The sequence below is a fragment of the Triticum dicoccoides genome, chromosome 1B (assembly GCF_002162155.2).
Source record: "Triticum dicoccoides isolate Atlit2015 ecotype Zavitan chromosome 1B, WEW_v2.0, whole genome shotgun sequence".
Taxonomy (NCBI): domain Eukaryota; kingdom Viridiplantae; phylum Streptophyta; class Magnoliopsida; order Poales; family Poaceae; genus Triticum; species Triticum dicoccoides.
The window spans coordinates 435450172-435470807 of record NC_041381.1 but is presented as its reverse complement, the minus strand read 5'-3'; positions in this window follow the sequence as shown (position 1 = coordinate 435470807).

Sequence of the window (20636 nt, the reverse complement as noted above, 5' to 3'; positions counted from 1 at the left end):
AGCTCAACACTGGTTGAAAAGCCTCCCTGAAAATTCAATCGGGAGTTGGGAGGAACTCGAGGACGCTTTCAGGGCCAACTTTCAAGGGACTTATGTCCGGCCTCCGGATGCAGACGATCTAAGTCACATAATCCAACAACCCGGAGAGTCCGCTCGCAAGCTTTGGAACAGATTCCTCACTAAAAAGAATCAAATAGTCGATTGTCCGAACACTGAAGCCTTAGCAGCATTCAAACACAGCATCTGCAACGAGTGGCTCGCCTGGCACCTCGGCCAAGAAAAACCAAGGACAATGGCAGCCTTAACAGGCCTTATGACCCGCTTTTGCACGGGTGAAGATAGCTGGTTAGCCCGTAAAGGCACCAGTGACCCCAACACATCCGAAATAAGGGATGGCAATGGGAAGCCACGGCGTAATAAACACAAACGCCAAAACAAGGAAGAGAGCCTAGATAACACAACGGTCAATGCCGGATTCAGGGGCTCTCGACCTGATCAGCAAAAGAAGCCATTTAAAGGCAGTAAAGAGGGACTGTCCGGTCTGAACAGAGTCCTGGACAGACTATGCCAAATTCATGGCACCCCGGAGAAACCTGAGAACCACACGCATAGAGAATGCTTGGTCTTCAAGCAGGCCGGCAAATTAAATGCCGAACACAAGGGGAGGGAAACACCAAGTGAAGACGAGGACGAACCTCGCCAGCCGAACACTGGGGGACAGAAAAATTCCCGACAGAGGTTAAAATAGTAAACATGATCCACACAACTCACACATTCACGAGAAGGCACGAACGCGCACTCAAAGACACGCACGATGTAGAGCTCATCGTACCCACATCTAACTTCTGGATGTCTCGTCCGATCACTTTTGATCACATGGACGGCCGAACTACTATTCGGCGCGGAGGATCAGAGGCCTTGGTGCTAGACCCAATAATCGACGGATACCATCTCACCCGCGTCCTCATGGATGGCGGCAGTAGTCTCAATTTAATATACAAGGACACTGTCCGCAGAGTGGGGATAAACCCATCCAGAATTAGCCAAAGCAACACCACCTTTGAAGGGGTGATACCAGGCGTTGAAGCCCATGGCAGGGGCTCCGTCGTGCTGGAAGTAACATTTGGCTCCCCAGGAAACTCCAGAAGCGAAGAACTACTCTTCACCATCGCACCCTTCCAAAGCAGCTATCACGCATTGCTTGGAAGAGCGGCCTTCGCCCGCTTCAATGCATTGCCGCACTATGGCGACCTTACACTCAAGATGCCCGGTCCACGTGGCGTCATCATCGTTAGCGGAATCACAGAGCGCTCTTCACGCGCAGAGGAACACGCGACGGCCCTGGCAGCCGGACTGTAAGCGACCTCCAATATCAAAAACATGACTGGTCATTACGACCACAGACACCGTTAGACGAGTCCGGTAGCCCAAATAAAACTGGACCAGGGCATCGTATATGTACTCCCATAACGGATACCAGGGGCTACAAATATTTAATGCAGCCCCACATCTGGCTCAACCTTACTGGCAGGCCAATATCTTACACTTTTATTATCAATCGCATACTTACGTTGTTCTCTCCTACGAGTTTTCTTTTTCCACAGACAACGTTCATGCGATACCCTTCCAGGATACGGCACAACGGAGACAAAGGCGCAGATGTGCAGCAGGGCCCCGTTCAACAGGTTTCTTTTTATATTAAGCCCTTGTGTAAACCTTTTCTACTGCCTCTTGTTGTTTAACCATCCCATGGGTTCCATACCCACACAGGATACTGCCATTATTGGCATTTCGCCATGACAGATTAATCGCATGTACCTGGAACTTTAGGGTTTATAACAGGCTTTCGTCAGCCTGTTTTCTTTTACAAAGACCAAATACCTTCGGGAGTGTTCGGCGTCACAAGTTTGGCCTTATATGCATCAGCTCTGAATCATGTCTTTGGTCAAATGTTGGGTTTGCCCGGCTCCTAGGTTTGCTGCCTTATGTTTCGTTATTTTCGGCTAAAGGCGGCCAAAGGAGAACTACTGCGATTGTGCCCTGGTTATTCTGAATGAGCACCTCAGTAGAGAAAGCCGAAAACTAACTGTCATGATACAGTGAGAGACTGTTCAACCACTCGAAGACTCACCAGAATCTTTAAGGATTCCTCCGCATTAACGAAGGGCCGTTTCCCGGCCATGTACATACGCACCCGTATTCGGATGCACGCGAATGTACCAGGGGCTACATAGTAGCCCCACCGTTACACCCCCATGGCCAAGCGAAAGTGTTACAGCTATATAGTCTGGTTGCCTAGTTAGACGTGCGATCACCTCCTTAATGGACCAAGACGTTGGATCAAGTGTGATTAAGCATATTTCTTGCGAACACCCCCGCATTGTATGCGTGGGGGCTGAAGCCAACGACTGCTAACTTTCGGACTATTCATATCTATATAAAAACGGCCGCAAAGGGGACACAATCATACTTCCGGGCAAAAAGTATAAATATAGCCTCATAATCAAAATAAACATTGTTTTTTAAAATGATTCGACTTATCACTCGAACAAGACATTCTTCGAGCACTGCGCCTCTATTAGGCGGGCACCCTCTGTGACCTGCGCCAAGTAGTGCTCGGCCGGATATTGTCCTCCCCCCGGATCCTGGGTTGCTATAATGGTGGCCTCCATATCCGTCCAATAGGCTTTAACGCGGGCAAGAGCCATCCGCGCACCCTCTATGCCCGCCGACCTTCTCATGGCATCAATCCGAGACACGGCCCCAAGGAATTGCTGCACTAAACCAAAGTAGTTGTCTGGCTCAAGCCCCTTCGGCCAAAGATGGTCTATTACATACCGCATTGCAAGCTCGGACAGCCTGTGGAGCTCCGCCACAGCAGCCACCTTCTCATTTAGCAGCAGCGGGCGAGTGGGAGCATTGATTTGCAACCAGAAAAGCTTCTCCACTTATTTATCACCTTGACCCTCAAAGAACTTGACAGCGTCAGCTGTACTATTCGCCAAGTCCACATATGCGTCTGCAGGACTCCAGCGCCCAGCCAGAGGAGCATACTTCGGATCCAAAAACCTCGTCCGCAATAAGTAGGAGCCCCCATCCACGATTTTGTCAGCCTGTTGGAGCTCCTCCCCCCGGATTTCGGTCCGCATATCTTTGGCGGCATTGAGTGCCTTGTCTAACTCGGCTGATTTAGCCATATTCTCCTTTTCAAGGAGCACATACCGGTCGGCGGCATTTTTCAACTCCCCAGCCATTTCGGCTATCTTTTCCTTGCTTCGGTGATGAGCAGCCTGTTCGGCTCTCAATTCTTCGGCCGCCTTTAGGGCAGCCGCATTGCTAGCCCGAGCTTGTTCCTTGGCCTGAGCAAGTTCCGCCCTCAGGGCCTCCACGGCAGCAGCACCATCTACAGTACAAACACATGTCATTAACATTATGCCACTCTCGCATTTTCCTATACAACATAATAAGGGAAGCAGAGCACATACCCTGTGATTCTTCCAGGAGTTTGTTCACCAGCGTGATATCGGCATCAATAGATCCGATCTGCCTCCTTAGTTCGGCAACTTCAACAGACTGGTCGGCTGCCGGATCCTTAGATACCTGCGCACATGTACGGCATAGCCATTACTATGTGATCCCCCGTTTGCCGCCTATGGCGGGCAACCAGAGTCTCAGGGGCTACTATCCATAGGGAGCACACCTAGCGCGTGCTTCACAACCAAAAAATAGTGCATTTTTTACTACATACCTCAAAGCCTTTGAGCAGGCTTGTAAATGCCTCATTCAAACGCTTGTAGCGGACGAAATCTTTGTCAGCACCATGCTCATTAAAGAACGGTGCTCCTCAGAGAGTGCGGCTCACTCCAGAAGGCATGTCAGTATGTCCGGCCGGACATCGAACTGCGCCGGACCCTCCTCACCACCCCCCGTGAGAGCCAAACGCTCCGGGCTCAGGGCGACTAACGTGTTAGCTTTTGGCTTCGGCAGATCCGGACTCCTCCGTGACGACACCTCAGTGTCGCCCGCTTCATGAGGCAGAGAGGTGGGCGGGGTCTCACTCTCCATCATCTCTAGAGGAAGATCCCCCGAAGACGAACTCTATTGAGAAGAGCTGCTCGCCGGACTGCAAAAGACAAATCCCGGTTATGAATCTCGGAGAAATGCCCTACCTTCGAATTAACGATAAACTTACAGCCCGGTGGAGGGCTGGCCCGTTGGTGGGCACGACGCGGTTGGTGGGCACGACGCGGTGAGGGTGCCCATCGCGGCAGACCCCACTGGTGATACCTTCTTCCCCTGTTTGGGCATCTCCGCCTCCAAGTCTTCGGAGGCGGCCCTCTTCCTCCCACGCGGGGAGGAGGCTTTAACCTCCCCTTCCCGATTATCCTCTGTAGGAGAGGTAGCGATTCCCCCGGTCTGGATGCATAGTGTGTGAAGTTCGGTTTCATTGCCTTCTCCTTCGCCTTTCCCTGAGGGGATTTTGCTGAGCGCCTGGCCAAGCATCTTGGCAATGGTTGGACCAAGCGAGCCTTCAGGAAGTGGCGCCGGACACCTGATTCTCTCCTGCCCTGGTGAGCCATTCCTGGCCATGGAGGGTTTTTCAGAATAATGGTTATGATAAATATAAACGAAGTGTCCAGCTTTAAGGTTACTTACTTGGGCATCTAGGCGATTGCACCTTAGGCCTGCATCCTCGATGGTGTCCGGACTCTTTACTTGTGGTCCGGAGAATAATTTACACATCCCTTCGAGCTTCAGGCCGAAGAAGTGCTTAATAGTCCATGGACCCTCTGAATTAAACTCCCACATCCGGAGAGGCCGACGTTTGCACGGCAACACCCGTCAGATTAGCATCACTTGAATGATGCTGACAAGATTTATGTCCCTCTAAGCTCCCGGATGCGATTCTGCAGTTCTGGTACATCACCAGCGGGCCCAAAATTCCGTCCTACATCGGTCCAAGACGCCAACTGTGACGGAGGGCCCGAGCGGAACTCGGGGACGGCTACCCACTTTGTGCCTCTGGGAGCCGTAACGTAAAACCACCTCCGTTGCCATACATCAGATACTTCTGGGAAAGAACCCTCTGGCCATGGGGCATCAGCGTTCCTGTTTATTATGGCACCTCCGCACTCCGCATGTCGCCCCTCGATCATCTTCGGCTTCACATTGAAGGTCTTGAGCCATAAGCCGAAGTGTGGGGTGACGTGGATAAAAGCCTCGCACACAATAATGAACGACGAGATATGGAGGATAGCGTCTGGATCCAGATCATGAAAATCCAACCCATATTAGAACATGATCCCCCTCACAAAGGGGTCGAGGGTGAGGCCCAGGCCTCGGAGGAAGTGTGGGACAAACACAACGCTCTCGTTGGGCTCCGGCGTAGGGATAACTTGCCCTGGAGCAGGAAGCCTGTGCCGAATGTTGGCGGTCAGGTATCCGACCTCCCTAAGCTTCATAATGTCCTCCTCTTGGATTGAGGAGGCCACCCACCGACCTTTTGCGTCGGATCCGGACATGTTGGGGATCTGGGGTGTTGGAGCTTGGGTCTTGGGTGTTAGAACTCGAGGTGCGAGAAGGATCAAGGAAGGTGGAAAGGAGGCGTAATTCTTGACCCCTTTATAAAAGGGATGAATATCAAGAGTCCTCAGCGTGACCGCTTGAGACTTATCTAAAATACACGGAGTCATACCAACAGTCGCCGTGGGGTCACACACGCCCATATTGATGAAAGATCCCGTAATAAGAGGAACATGATCTCTGCTTTGGCATGACGTGCCAATAAAACTGCCTTGCAACGCGAGTCGAGGTGGGGCAGGAAACATCGGTTCGTGTTGGACCAGGCCACGATGCAAGGGCACGGTGTACATAGATTGCCAGTAGAACGGATTTATGTTATGTTCCCTACAATGGTGTGTGAAGATCATCTTGCAGAACCGGACACTATTTGCTGTAGAAGATCCGGACACGGTCTACGTGTTCGATAATACATTGAAGTATTCGGAGATGTAACCCGTCATGCAATGCCGAAGACAAGACTGCGCGCCGGACTCACCGTCATTGAAGCCTGATTCAGGGGCTACTGAGGGAGTCCTAGATTAGGGGGTATCCGGACAGCCAGACTACATACATCGTTCGGACTATTGGAGCGTGAAGATACAAGACTCAATACTCCGGCCCGTATCCGGATGGGACTCTCCTTTGCGTGGAAGACAAGCTTGGTGATCCGGATATTATATTTCCTTCCTTGTAACCGACTCCATGTAAACCCTAGCTCTCTCCGGTGTCTATATAAACCGGAGAGGATGGTCCTTAGAAGGCCGATCACAATTACAATCATACCATCATAGGCTAGCTCTTAGGGTTTAGCCTCTACAATCTCGTGGTAGATCTACTCGTGTACTACTCATATCTTCAATATTAATCAAGCAGGAAGTAGGGTTTTACCTCCATCGAGAGGGCCCGAACCTGGGTAAACATTGTGTCCCTTGCTTCCTGTTACCATCAGCCTAAGACGCACAGATCGGGACCCCCTACCTGAGATCCGCCGGTTTTGACACCGACACCTGCACCTTGCTCAATCAGCCGAACGGACGAGGTGTATTCAAACCTCATACACTGGAGGCGTCAAGGGGTGGAGGCACAAGGGGCAGTGGAGCACGGTGAGGTCCATCAAGACCTTAGTGAGCTCCCTCGGTTGTTCCTGTTCCGTCTGCATGATCTTGCCCTCCTCGTGCACAACCATCCCTCGCTTGGGCCGGGGCATTACAAAGCTTTACCGTCACATATTTTATACTCTGCGCATAACTCTCCTCTCGCATACCAAGGAAGGCAGTAGTTTGAGTTTTCTGGACAAATTTACCCATGCGCATGAGTAAGCTGCATAAATATCGACAGTAAATGTGCATGCAATGGTTGGCTGGTCCTCCTTCCTTTTTCGCTTGAGTTGGCTTCCCCAGGCGGACAAGCCACATCCGGCGCTTCATGCGTTTGCCTGTAGCCATTTTCTGCTTTGGAAAATGGCGCGATTAATAGGGGCAGAACTAATCGAGCAGGGGCACAGATGGAAACCAACACGGACGCGCAGACTAATCTGGGAAAAACAAGAGAAAGTTTTAGAAATTGGAGGGAGTACTACTTCAAGGTGCATTAAATCAACACATGCAAGTATCAAAAGGAGAGTCACGGCATGCATGCATGCATTGTAATTAATGCATCGGTAACCGCAAATTATTGAAATATATCGTGTGCAGTGCTTTGATGTGTCGCGTCAACTCGTACATCAACGAGAAGTTTGATTATCCTCTCCCTCGTGGACTTAACTGCACCCGCCTTTGGTTGTATGACAGATTGGCCACCCACCTGTCGGGCCCACATGTCATACACGCAAAGGCAGGAGCGTCCCTCCCTCGCCCATGAGCGTGGTGGCTGGCAAGACTAGGAGAAGCTTTCGCTACACGCTCTCCCTCCCGCACGCGGTGGAGATGCGGCAGTTCAATCGGTGTCAGATGGCCAGAAGCGTACTGTAGTACTCCTCCAGTGCAGTAGTACTCCATCATTGTTCGACTTCCCGAAGAGGTGAAGAGCCAAGTGCAGCCCGGACGCTCGTGTGGCAGTTTCATGTGTAGAGTAGTCTAGGATAGCGTGTACCGTGCATGTAAGCTTAAAATCATTGGGGTCGGCTCCATGCTATGTGGCCGTCTCGAAGTTTTTTAAAAAATTAAAATAGTCTTTTGGCCCTACCTATCACCCTGGTGGGTGATTGTGGTGGGTAAATGTTAGAGGTTGGAGCAAATATATTGTACACTGCGGGTCTTTTAGCCAAGTTTAGAGGCAAGCATGTGGGGCCAGTGCTATGATGTGTCGCGTCAACTCGTACAACAAGGAGAAGCTTGATTTTACTACTACACTCCTTCTCCCTCGCCCATGCGCCCTGAGTCGAGGAGGCGGACATCATCGATGGATGCATCTCTTCTTCTTGCCTCCTGTAACCTGCACTGCATCGCCTCGTGGCCTTAATGTTTTATTAGTATAGTACTCCCTCCGTTCCCAAATATAAGTCTTTCTAAATATTCCAGCAAGTGACTACTACATACGGAGCAAAATGAGTGAATCTACACTCTAAACTATGTCTACATACATCTGTATGTTGTATTCCATTTGAAATAGTACCTAAAAAGGCTTATATTTAGGAATGCAGTGAGTATATGGCATTTTTATTCCAGTCTTAACGTTTTCACTGTGAGGTGGGTAAATGTTAGAGGTTGGAGCAAATATATTGTACACTGCGGGTCTTTTAGCCAAGTTTAGAGGCAAGCATGTGGGGCCAGTGCTATGATGTGTCGCGTCAACTCGTACAACGAGGAGAAGCTTGATTTTACTACTACACACCTTCTCCCTCACCCATGCGCGTGGTTGCTCGCAGACGAGGACAGACTTTTGCTTATAGTACTTCTACAACAAGCTATCCCTCCCGCTCGCGGTGGATGGACATGCAACAGTGGATTCGACATTGTAGAAACAGTACTAGTAGTAACATCATTGTTCGTCTTCTCGAAGAGGCGAAGAGCCAAGCTCAACCCGAACGTGGCAGTTGTGAACATTGGGGCACGCATATAGTCAGGCTCTTGCATGAGACAAAATTGCTATGTGAGCCCACTATTGTACTAGTACATACAACTACTTGCTAGTATAGCCCTATAAACCAAAAAGGAGTATTTGCCCTTCTAAAGATTTCAACAAGTGACTAGACTACGAGACGGAGTACATATGGAGCAAAATGAGTGAATCTGCACCGTAAATAAATACCTAGTTCTATCATTTTCCTCTCCGAGGTGCACAATATTGGGTATACTGACTAGTCTCTTTTTGACACGCATTTACATTTTTTTTGACACAGTACAGACGCAAGAGCTCATATACACGCGCATACACTCACCCCTATGAACGCACACACGCACAGCACTATCATCTTGAAAATTATGAAGTCACCATAGGCACCTCGTCGTCGACGGGAACGTCTCCTGACACGCGATAGACGCGAGTGGCAGTCGCCTCCATAGGTGCTTGAATGCCAAGGAGGGAGAGCGTAGCGGTTCCCGAGACGTTGAACGGTCAATGATGCATCCTCAATTACATGCAGAGGGAATTAATTGGAGAAGCGGAATAGAGCCAGCACGATGAGAATGCAACAGAGAGGGTGCTTGGATCCAAGGGACTTATTTTAGTCCGACTAAAAATAGTCTCTTTAAGAGGATAAAGTTCCAAGAACCCTTGACTAAAGAGGGGCTAAAACTAGTCTTGGGACTAAATTTTTTTAGTCAGGGGTACCCCTACTAAAATGTGCATTAGTCCTCTCTCTCCTCATTTAACTCCTCTCTTTTAACACATGTGAGTTCTAGATTGGCGGTTTTGGAGGATAATAAATGCTCATTAACTTGATTTTAGTCTCTTTAGTATTTGTATCCAAGCATGGGTGAGGCTAGCAAGTTTTAGTCTCACTACTTTTAGTCATGGGACTAAAACGTATCCAAGCACCCTCAGAGTTTGGACTCTCATATAAAGGCGCCCCACCACTCCAATCCATCTACTCCCGAGTCACTGTGCAACACTGCTCACTCCAATCCAAGACCAAGTGACCAGAAGCCACAAGCACCTATGGAGGCGATGGACGCGAGCGGCAGTCGGCTGTGCCAAATCATCCAAGGCGCCAGCCTGCGGCCCCGCATCGCGCAGCATTTCCAGATGGTGCTGGCGACCACCGGCATCGTAGCCCTCGCCGACGCCGGATTTGCCTCTTGCATGGACGACATGATGGTCAACTCCATTCGCAAGTTCACCGCCGTCAAGAAGCGCACGGACGACCTTGCCGTACTGCTCCATCCCCTGCGCCCAGGATCCTCATTGCCTGCCACCCTCATCGACCTCCATGGTGACGAACTCTTTCAAGCCCTGGTGGCCCTGCAGGTGCCGGAAGTCGCAATGAAGAATGTGCACCTCGAGGCCGCGCTCGCCACACAACGCCTCACCTTGCAAGAAACCGTCGACCTGCACATCTACGTCTACGAGGAAATAGTCTACATAGGCCACTACAAGGCAAACGAGGACAGAAAGACGTTGGCCTTCTTTAAGCGGCATGAATCTTTGGACGCCATTGTTCAGAAGCACGTCGACCAGGCCATGAAAGCCGCTGCTACTTAGGCGCCGTGGGCCGATGCCCTGAGTCGAGGAGGTGGACGTCGTCGATGGATGCATCTCTTCTTCTTGCCTCCTGTAACTAGCAGTCCAGCACTGCATCGCCTCGTGGCCTTAATGTTTTATTAGTATAGTACTCCCTCTGTTCCAAAATATAAATCTTTCTAAAGATTCCAGCAAGTGACTACTACATCCTGAGCAAAATGAGTGAATCTACACTCTAAACTATGTCTACATACATCTATATGTTGTATTCCATTTGAAATAGTATCTAAAAAGTCTTATATTTAGGAACACGGGGAGTATATGGCATTTTTATTCCAGTCGTAACGTTTTCACTGTGAGGTGGGGCCGCAGTTGAGCAAACCCACCCTGCCCACCGGGCGTCGGCCGAGTTTAGAATTAGAAGAGAGAAACAAGGGAGGAGAGCTAGCTGTAGCTCGGACGCTGTTGTCAGATGGGACTCGTGTTGATAGAATAGGAGTACTGAGCACTCGTGCCTCTTTTTTTTAGGGAAAAATTAGTCGTATGTCTAGTAGTACCACTAGTTGGGTTCGTGCGACCTATAGTTGTCATCACTTTAGGTCTCCTTTTCGAACCGCAACTACGCTTCATAGTACATATTTTTACACGCATTTAGGCTAGTTGTAATGGGAGTATCATAAGCGGTATCATGCATGCCAAGTAGATTTTTCGGATGAAGTGGCACATAATTAAATGAGGAAAGAGAGGATGTAGTATCATATTATGATACCGTATCATATTAAATGATGTACTACTTTGTGTCATGCATCACAATTAAGAAGGCAACCTAAGGTACTAACCTATCATACTACGCATTACGGAAGTAGTATCATACACTAGTAACATATGCATGATACTAGTATATGATACTTACTACCCATTACAACCAGCCTTATCCTCCTATATGTACTCCTAGGCTATTTCCACGTGCTCCCATTCGCTGACATGTGGGACATAGAGCATCTGGGTCATAGTGCATGCACGACTCAGAGCATATGTCGAGGTACTTTACATTTCAGACCTCATGAATTACATGCAAACCCCCCGCAGAAGAATAAATAAATGAATGAATTACTACATGAAACCGGATTATTTTCGTAGAAACCGGAGCACGTTCATTAGATTTTGTACATAACACATTTATAAAAAATGACCGGACCTAAACTAGTCTAAGGGCCTCTTTGATTTTTCCGGCAAAAACAAGGGCCTCTTTGATTCGCAGGATACTGAAAACACACGAATGGGGAAAATATGATGGCGATGAACCGAGACGAGGATAACTCTAACTCAGTTAGAGGTTAGAGTTAGATTCTAACTCTAAACCAAAGAGGTGTATGGATGGCAGGGTTAGATTGACAATTAATGCTCTTTCTCAATCATTTGACTACTTTGGACCCTATTTCCTGCCGGATTTGGTGTGGCCGGCTCTTCTGTGGCCTCCTCCCGCTCACAATTGACATAAACGAACCATCTTTACAAATCAAGCATGCAAAACATGATAATTTTTACTTTGTCCATACAAATGAGATATCCCACTTAAACATACAAGTCGTCAGTCAAGCTTCACAAAAAAACACTCCATGAAACAAAGCATGAGGTAACTCATCACGGAAGTCATTCACGATAGGGAGGGAGCCCGGAGCCCCTCACGCACCGAGGGAGAGGAGCTCGCCATCGTCGCTCTGGAGGAAGGCTCTGTAGAGCCCAAGCCCCGGGAACCCCTTCGATGTCGGCCCTTGCGAGTTGAGGTCGACACCGGCATGGGTAGCCGGGCCGCTTGCTGCTGACTGGGAACTTAATTTTTGGGCCTCTAGAAATAATGCAAGCCTGAAACTAAAATACCTAGAAAGGTGAACTAAATCTTTGGGCCTCTTGAAATAATGCAAGCCTGAAACTGAAATACCTAGAAAGGTGAACTGAATCTTTGGGCCTCTTGAAATAATGCAAGCCTGAAACTGAAATACCTAGAAAGGTGAACTGAATCTTTGGGCCTCTAGAAAGATTTATTAACTCGTCAAGCAGCATCAAACAATTCCATGCGTGCACCACAAATCTATACCAAGTTTGATCAGGATCTACTTTTCCAAATCAGAATTAGCGCTAGAGCGAGCAAGATCAATGATATGGCTGTGAGACAGAGAAGGAACGAACAAACTCACCCCTCTCGCGACCTCCCTGGTAGGTGTGCCGCCGTCGCACACGACAGAGGGAGAAAAACGACCGATGAAGGGGGAGCGGGGCGACCTTCGAAGGCCGGAGGGAGAGGGCGGCCGGAGTAGGGTGGCGGAGGCCGGAAGGAGATCGAGGGCGGCCGGAGGAGAGAGAGGTCGAGCGGCACTTGGGCGGGCGGCCCTATGGGGAACAGACAGGAGTCACGCGAGAGGGGGGAGCGATCCGGTGCGGGCAGGAGAGATTTTTTTAGTTCTCTTTTAGTGGGCCCGAGGATAACTAACCCAATTAGAACCTCTACACCGGGCTAGTTATTTTAGCTGGGTTAGAGCAAACTATCTCGAACTAACCCTCGTGTTTCGATAATTTGAGGCTATTTCAACCCAAACTAGCTCTAACTCAGGGATCCAAACAAAGATGAGTATTACTATACATGCTACAGTGTGGACTGTAGCACATTGTTTTTTATGGCCATATCACCACATTGTTTTCTACTGCTGGTTCACTAGGCTGTCGTGGTTCGCACTGCTGGTTCACTGGGCTGCCGTGGTTCGCACTCCTCCGACCTGAGTAGTAGTAGTACTAGCATATACCGCATCATTCTTTGCTCCTTCTTACTACTCCGGCATGTGGGAGAGATAGCATCCGGGTCGACATGTCATGCACCAGATTAGAGCGCGGAATGGAAGGGAGCGCCATTAATTCATGACTATAGTGAGTGGTCATATCACAAGTCTTTCCAGCAGTAACGCGTCGTCAAATCGCACAGCCCGACCTTTCCAGCAGTATCTCTACTCTTATATCTACTCTTATAAAAAACAGAGTTGGTGATGATGGTGTGCCTGCCATCCTGCAATATAAGTCGTCCGATTTATATCTGACGGATAGGAAGGAAAATGGAAATTTTGCAAAAAGATACCCATAGCCACTCAACATTTGCAAATAAGGCCTTCCCTCGTTCATCCTTTTCTCCCACAAGATAAACTACTCATACAAATGCATCTTGATGTTCCGTGCAACGCATGGGCATCTTGCTAGTGATTGAGAATCTGCCACTCGCTCACCCTCCTCGCCTCTCTGTCAAACCGCCTACCCGAAAACTGCCGCGCGTACTGCCCGGGAAAATCCCCGCCCTCAACTTTTAACTACGTGAAAATAGTTCGAGCTTGTTCGTTCTATATAAATACTTACAGTATGTTTATTCACCCGTGGGGTTGTTCAATGAATGGAGGGGCGGGGAGCACAAGTGAACAATACTAGTACTACTAGTAGTAGTAAGTAGGAGTCGTACAATAGTCACCTTAAATAGTAGAGAGTTTCTTTTCTTTAATGCCACGTACACAAATTGAAACGCTTGTTGTGGAGAGAAAAAGATAATCACTCCACTATATATGTACGCAGGGGCCTGAGCGCTTGCTTTACTAGGGTTGCTCTCTTCATTCTCTCCCATTCTCTCGTCCTCTCCAGATATAAACAAGACAGCGGTAGCAACATTTTCTCTCTGCTCACCGCTGCTCACAGATCCGGCCGGATCCCCTCGGCCGGTGTGTGTAGAGGACTAAAAGTGCATCGTTCACGCGGGCATCGCCGCCGAGGGAGGAAACCCATAGCTGCCGGAGGGGCCCGATCCTCTGCCTGTGTCGTTCTCTCCGACACAGCGCCGGGTCGGGAGGTCCTCTGACCCTTCTTCCTCCCTGCCGTATTACCCGCAGATCCGACCTGCCGCCGCCGACATCCCGGCGACCCTCAGGTATAAGTTCTTCGAAAGCGGCCTTGCTCTACTGCCCCAGCTCCCCACGTGTCTGCATGTGCATCTTTTTCTACTCCCATCAACTCCTCCAAAGCCACCTAAATTTTTTGTATTATTAGAGGCAAAGCTACTTCATGCATTCGAATCTAGGGCTTTGTATAAACAACGAAGAAAGGGGGGAAAGTTGTAGCATGAATCTAGGACTTGATTCAAAGAGGAAATAATATGGTAAAAGTAGTAGAGACCGGATACCCAACCTGTCTCTTGGCTGAAAAGGGAAATAATGGGAAAACACAGTACAAACTGGATAAGGAACAGATCTATTATTGGTTGAAAAAAGGATAGAAAGTGGCGGCTGGTGGACAAGTCAACATAGTATGTACAGGATTAGATTTTCTGCCCTCACATAGTAAAAGGTCTCCAGGATTAGAATTGCTGCCCTCACATAGTAAAAGGTCTCAGGATTAGATTTGCTGCCCTCACATAGTAAAAGGTCTCCAGGATTAGATTTGCTGCCCTCACATAGTAAAAGGTCTCCATGATTATATTTGCTCCCCTCACATAGTACAAGGTCTCCAAGATTAGGTTTGTTGCCCTCACATAGCATGAACAAACTCGGCATCACCACTTTATGCCTCCTTGTAGGTACATTGTGCTGATGCGTCCATTGTCGCATGTCCTTATACCAACCTTTTGCTGTTATTAATGTAAGGGTGCATGTAAAATGAAGCGATCACATTGTTACCTTAGGGACATGTATAACCAGTGTTATTGTTAATCTAATACCTCCAGTGATAAGATGCAATTAAACTGTGTTACAAATGGCACTCTTGTTGTTTTCCCCAGTATGATAAGTAAGTTGCTCCTTTACGCTGTTGAGTGTCCTGGTGTCCCCACGGTCCCACGCCCTTAAACCAACTCTTTAGCTGCTATTGATTTACTATGTCTGGTAAACAAGCAATGCCACCATTAAAGTAATCCCATATTTGAGGAATCTCATTGTTGATCGTAATGCTTCTGGTAACATGAAGCATTGCTGACGTTTTAAAATTTCTACTGTCCTTGCATGATTGCCATGAACATAATTAAGATGCTTCTTTTCATTTTGTATATGTTTCGTATATTCTTATTGACCAGCAACTGTTTACTTTCTATCTTTTTGTGCAGATAGGGATATCCATTTCACCTTGTTGCTATTGTGACCTTTTGGTGAACTGCACAAAACACCCTTTTTTGGAATGAGTGTCTTGTGCAGTTCAACTAAAATGTCATGTGGGCAACATCTCTCAATTTTGGTGGAACTGCACAAAATGGTGATTGGAGTTTCCAAAATCTCTGTCAAGTTCTGCTGGTAATCTCGTGCAACATTCTATTAGCCTTTGCAAGATGAATCATCACTGTCACCACAATGGCACTTTATTTTAGTGGAACTGCACAAAAGGATAAGAAAATTATAGTTGCACCTTACATGAGCCAAACAGCCAACCTTAATGTTCCTCAGTTTTGGTGCAACTACTAAAGAAGAACCTGCCAGCTCATGAGAGCAAGTACTTCTTGCTAGCTGAATGATGCAATCTTTGCTTCATTTCAAGTGAATTGTAGAAACAGGTGCATGAATTGAATCGTGAAACTCCAGGCAGGCCTCATCCAAGTGGAGCTGTAGGTTGAGTTCAAGGAGGCCACTATTAAAGTTAAATCATGCTCTCCTTGTTTGTGTTGTGCAAACAGGAATACTCAACTACAGATGTTGTGATGGTCAAGAGCATTCGCCAAATTCTTCGATTTTATGACATGGCTAGCCAATATGGATTTAATCCCGATATTCACTTTATCAAAAGGCTCTAATGGGTTGGTTTTGAATCTTGCAAGCTGGGAATCAATGAGATGTGTAGGCATCTTTGTTGTACTTATTATTTGAATCTTATTTGTTGATTTTGAATCTTGCAAGCTGGGAATAAATGAGATGTGTAGGCATGTTTGTTGTACTTATTATTTGGATCTTATTTGTTGGTTCTAAATCTTGCAAGTTGGGAATCAATGAGATGTGTAGGCATCTTTATTGTACTTATTATTTGGATCTTATTTGTTGGTTCTGAATCTTGCAAGCTGGGAAACATGGCATGATGATGCAGAGGAAAACAACCATAACAAACAGTTCAAACTTGGTAGTATTATCTTTGTGAAAGTGGGACAAATGTGTTGATCGTGTGCGTCCTGAGAATAATAATTCTAATTGTCGTGCATGTTGATCCTGTGGCACTAATAGAACGAGCCAATGCATTGGTTGTTTTAAGTATAAATTTTTATTAAAGTTAATTAAATTGAAGTAAAGTGACCACTAACTCATGTTATTACAGTACCAATACAGACCCGCTCGTGAACCAACATGCGGCCGGAGTAGGTTTCTTAATGGAGGCGTTTAAATGCGCTGAGGGTGCATCTTCTACCGGGCGTGCAGCGGACGAGGGAGGGGTTGTAACTGTTGCCACCTGTACACACTCAGTTTACTGTTGAATCTAGTTCCCCAAGAGCTGAAAAACGAATTGTTGCCGCAGCCTACACACTCGTTCACTTGAAGAGACTCCAATGGCGATCCGAGGGGTGAGCCTGGTGGATATGGACTTCAGCAAGAAGTTCCCCTTTGAGTTCGCCGTTCAGTCCTATGGCTGCACCAAGTTGAATATGATGTACACCAACGATCCGGACTCGGTGAAGCTCTGCCTCGCCGAGTTCAAGCAGTACCTACAGGACAAGAAAGCACAAGGTTGCAGGACTAGACCTTTTGCCCATCCATTCGTCTCCTGACAGGGACCAGCGGATCGCCGTCGCCCAGGTATGTGTGCAAGACGAGGTTCTCATCTACCACTTCTGCAGGGCCATCAAAGCTTCTGGAGCACTCGCCCGTTTCATCGGCAGCACCGACTGCACCTTCGCTACGGTGGAGAGAAGGAAGAACGCGATGATTTGGCCATCTGGTGCAACAAGCTTGTCGACATCCAGAAGCAATACAAGATCATCAGCAACGGGGATGAGAAGGACTCTGTGGTTGACCTCGCTGAGACCATCATCGACCCCTGATACGCCAACATGAAAGAAGACAACAATACCAAGGACCTGAACACGTGGGAGGTACCTCTGAATCTAGCCTACATAACCTACGCGGATAAGGACGCATACGCATGCTACGACATGTACAGGCAGATCTTGGACATGAGGGCATGTCTGCTTCCCATAACCGACGAGTACACGGACAGCCGCAGTGTCATGATCAAGCGTGCCAGGAAGGTCTAGATGTTGTACTTTATCTGTTTATAAGCACCTTTATCATCTGAGTGTTTCATGCATTAGCCTATGTGTCATAATTATCTGTTTTATCCGAAATATTTGTTTAAGAGCCCATTAACCTGACTTCTTTTTTAGTGGCTATTTGCTTATGTATGTAACTAGTTCACTTGTCCGTTAAAAAAAACTAGTTCACTCGGCTGCCGTGCTTTGAATCTCCTTCCTCCCAACATATTCCCCTCCCCAGGTGGACCCAGCAGGTCCCTGAATTTTCTCCCACTTTCTTTTTCGATGTAAACTGAGTTTTCTCCCAGTACTTTTCCCTACAACCAACTCAACTGTCCCACGTCTAGCCTAAAAAATAATAATACCCCACGTACTATTAACTCATCAAATTTAAATGATATTTTATTTCGTAAGTTGAGAGTTCTTACAAAATAATAATAATAATTGTTTATATATAACTTGGCAAGTTAACTCTTAGTGATTGCGTACATAAGCTTGCAAAGATTTTACTGACTAATGCAGTAATAGACGTGCAATCATGTGTTTATGTTTTTATAACATTTCTCCGTCTAGCCCAACATGATATTTTCACCCAGCCCAGCAAGTCTGCGGATTTCGAAAAAAATGCAAATGGGATTTAAATTCTACCATATATATATGGGTTGCATAGATGCTACATCATTGTTTCACCCAGCCCACCACATGGACTAAAAAACAAATGGACTGGCTGACATGTGGCCAGTAGGTCGTATCCTAAGAAGGCGTTGGATTTACATCCAACGGTCGGCATTCTTCTTCAATCTCTCCTATTCTTCCCCCCAGCACTGCCGGGACCACCTGCTTCAACCTTCGGCGTCCAGTGGCGTTGTTTTGTGCTCCTCAGCGAAACGCTACCCCGCCGACGGCCAGGCCATCCCTCCACTCCGCACCTCCTGTTATTCTCTGCCGAGTGTAGGACCACCCCGCACCCGAACCAGTCAAGTTTCCCACTCCTCTCCGTCTGCGACTCCACTGCCGTGTCTTCCCCATCTCCGGGTCGTTCCAGTATGGGGCCTCGCCATCGTCCACCGCCTCGGTGCGCTCGGCGCGGCGTGGTCAACATACGAGAGTCATTGGAAGAGGACTGTATGTTGAGAGCCTGACGGTTGGGACCCACGAGGTCCATGGTGGCAGGCAAGGAAAGTTCCTCCTTATTACGCACTATACGTGGACTGTATGTGGGACGGGCTTCTGTATTTCGCGAAAAAACCGTTCCCCCCGCTGACAGGTTGGACCCACCAGCTATATCTTCGCAGCAAGGAAGTGCCTCCTTATTATGCACAAAAAAATGAATACCCCCTGCTAGATGGGACCCACCATAGTGGGTGGCTGACTTGTGGGCCTACTAAGTTGACGGGAATGGAGGGCTTTGTCAACTTAGTCAATATGAACGATTCTAGCTCCAGTGACCATACGATGTCCATCCAACGGCCATAGTGCTTCTTCAACCTCTGGTCTTCTTGCCCCAGCCGCCCAAAGCAGCGCCGGTCGTGCCATGTGCTCCTGCCTCTCGTGGCCGGCTGTGATGCCGCGGAGGCCTCACCACCCCCTACTACTCCCACCGCTGGCCCAAGGCATCCCTCTACTCACCCACACCCCCTGTTATTCTGCGGCGATGGCAGCCTCACGCCATAGGCGAACCAGTGAACCATCGTACTCCTCTCTGTGTGGGCATCCACTGCCGCGTCTTCCCCTTCCTAGGCCTCGCCGTCGTCCACCGCCTTGGTGCTCTCAGCGCGCCGTGGTCAATGTGGTCAACGGCCGACTTCCATCGGAAGAGTACTGTACGTGGACAGGCTGACAGCTAGGTCAACGGCCGTAGCTGGGTCCATGGCCACAGCCCAGTTTTTTTTGATTTGCCAAGTAAGTCGCTTTGTCAGGCCCGTTGGGCTGCAAATCTTTCAAGACGAGGAGAACTTCATTCGGCTGGCCGAGAAAATGGCCTATCAGTAATGAGAAATGGGTTGTACATTTTTAAAACACATCAAACTGGCAATTAGTTCCAAATTTCTTTTTTTCATTTCGAGATTTGAAATTGCATTGATTTTTATGCGTGGACAATATGTTGGATTTTATATTGATATACATTTATTTTTAAAATCAGTTTGAATGTGACTCGAAATTTCGGGATTAAAAACAGTTGGGACCGCACCGAAATATGCAAAATTTCGTATAATTTTTTAACGGTGGCCATAATATGGGCTGTAATGCTAACAAAAAGAATATGGGCTCCAAAAAACCATAAGAATTAGCAAATGGATTGTAAATTATTAGAAATAATGGCAGATGGGTTGTATGCTGTTTTCCACAGATTTGAGGCTTTCCTAAAAAAAGGTTGACGCACAAGCAGTGACTGTTGGATTTCCATCCAACAGCCGTCGTGCTTCTTCAATCTCTGCTCTTCCTGCTCCAGCCGCTCAAACAAGCACCGGTGGGACTGCCTGCTCCCTCCTTCCCGCGGCCGGCCGTGCTGCCGCGCAGGCCTCACCGCCCCACCATACTCCCATCACTGGGCTAGCTATCCCTCTACTCATGCACAACTGCTGTTATTCTTCGGCGACGGCAGACGAACCAATAAACCCTCGTACAGTCGTACTCCCCTCCGCGTGGGAAATAACTACTGAATCTTCCCTGCCTCCGTGTGGTTCCCTTCCTAGGCATCACCGTCGTCCACCGCCCTGGTGCTCTCGGCGCGGCCTGATCAACATGGTCAAGGACCGACATGCATCTGAAGTGGATTGTACGTGGAGAGGCTGGCAGCTGGGTCCACGGCCGCAGCAAGGAAGTGCCTCCTTATTATGTGCAAAATAATTATTCCTCCACCTGACAGAAGGGACCCACTGAACGGGCCACTGTATTTCACGAAAAAACATTTCCCCCTGACTGTTGGGACCCACCAGCTACATCTTCTTACGCAAGGAAGTGCGTACGGGCAAAAAAAAACGATTCGTCCCCCTGACTGCTGGGATCCACCAGCTACATCTTCGCATGCAAGGAAGTGCGTTCGAAAAAAAACGATTTGCCCCCTGACTGCTGGGACCCACCAGCTACATCTTCGCACGCAAGGAAGTGCCTGACAGTCGGCACCCACCTGGTCGAAGCGTACGTAGCCTTGTCATTCTGGTCGCGAACGTGTACGTACATATATACTGGTTGATGTAGAGGCACG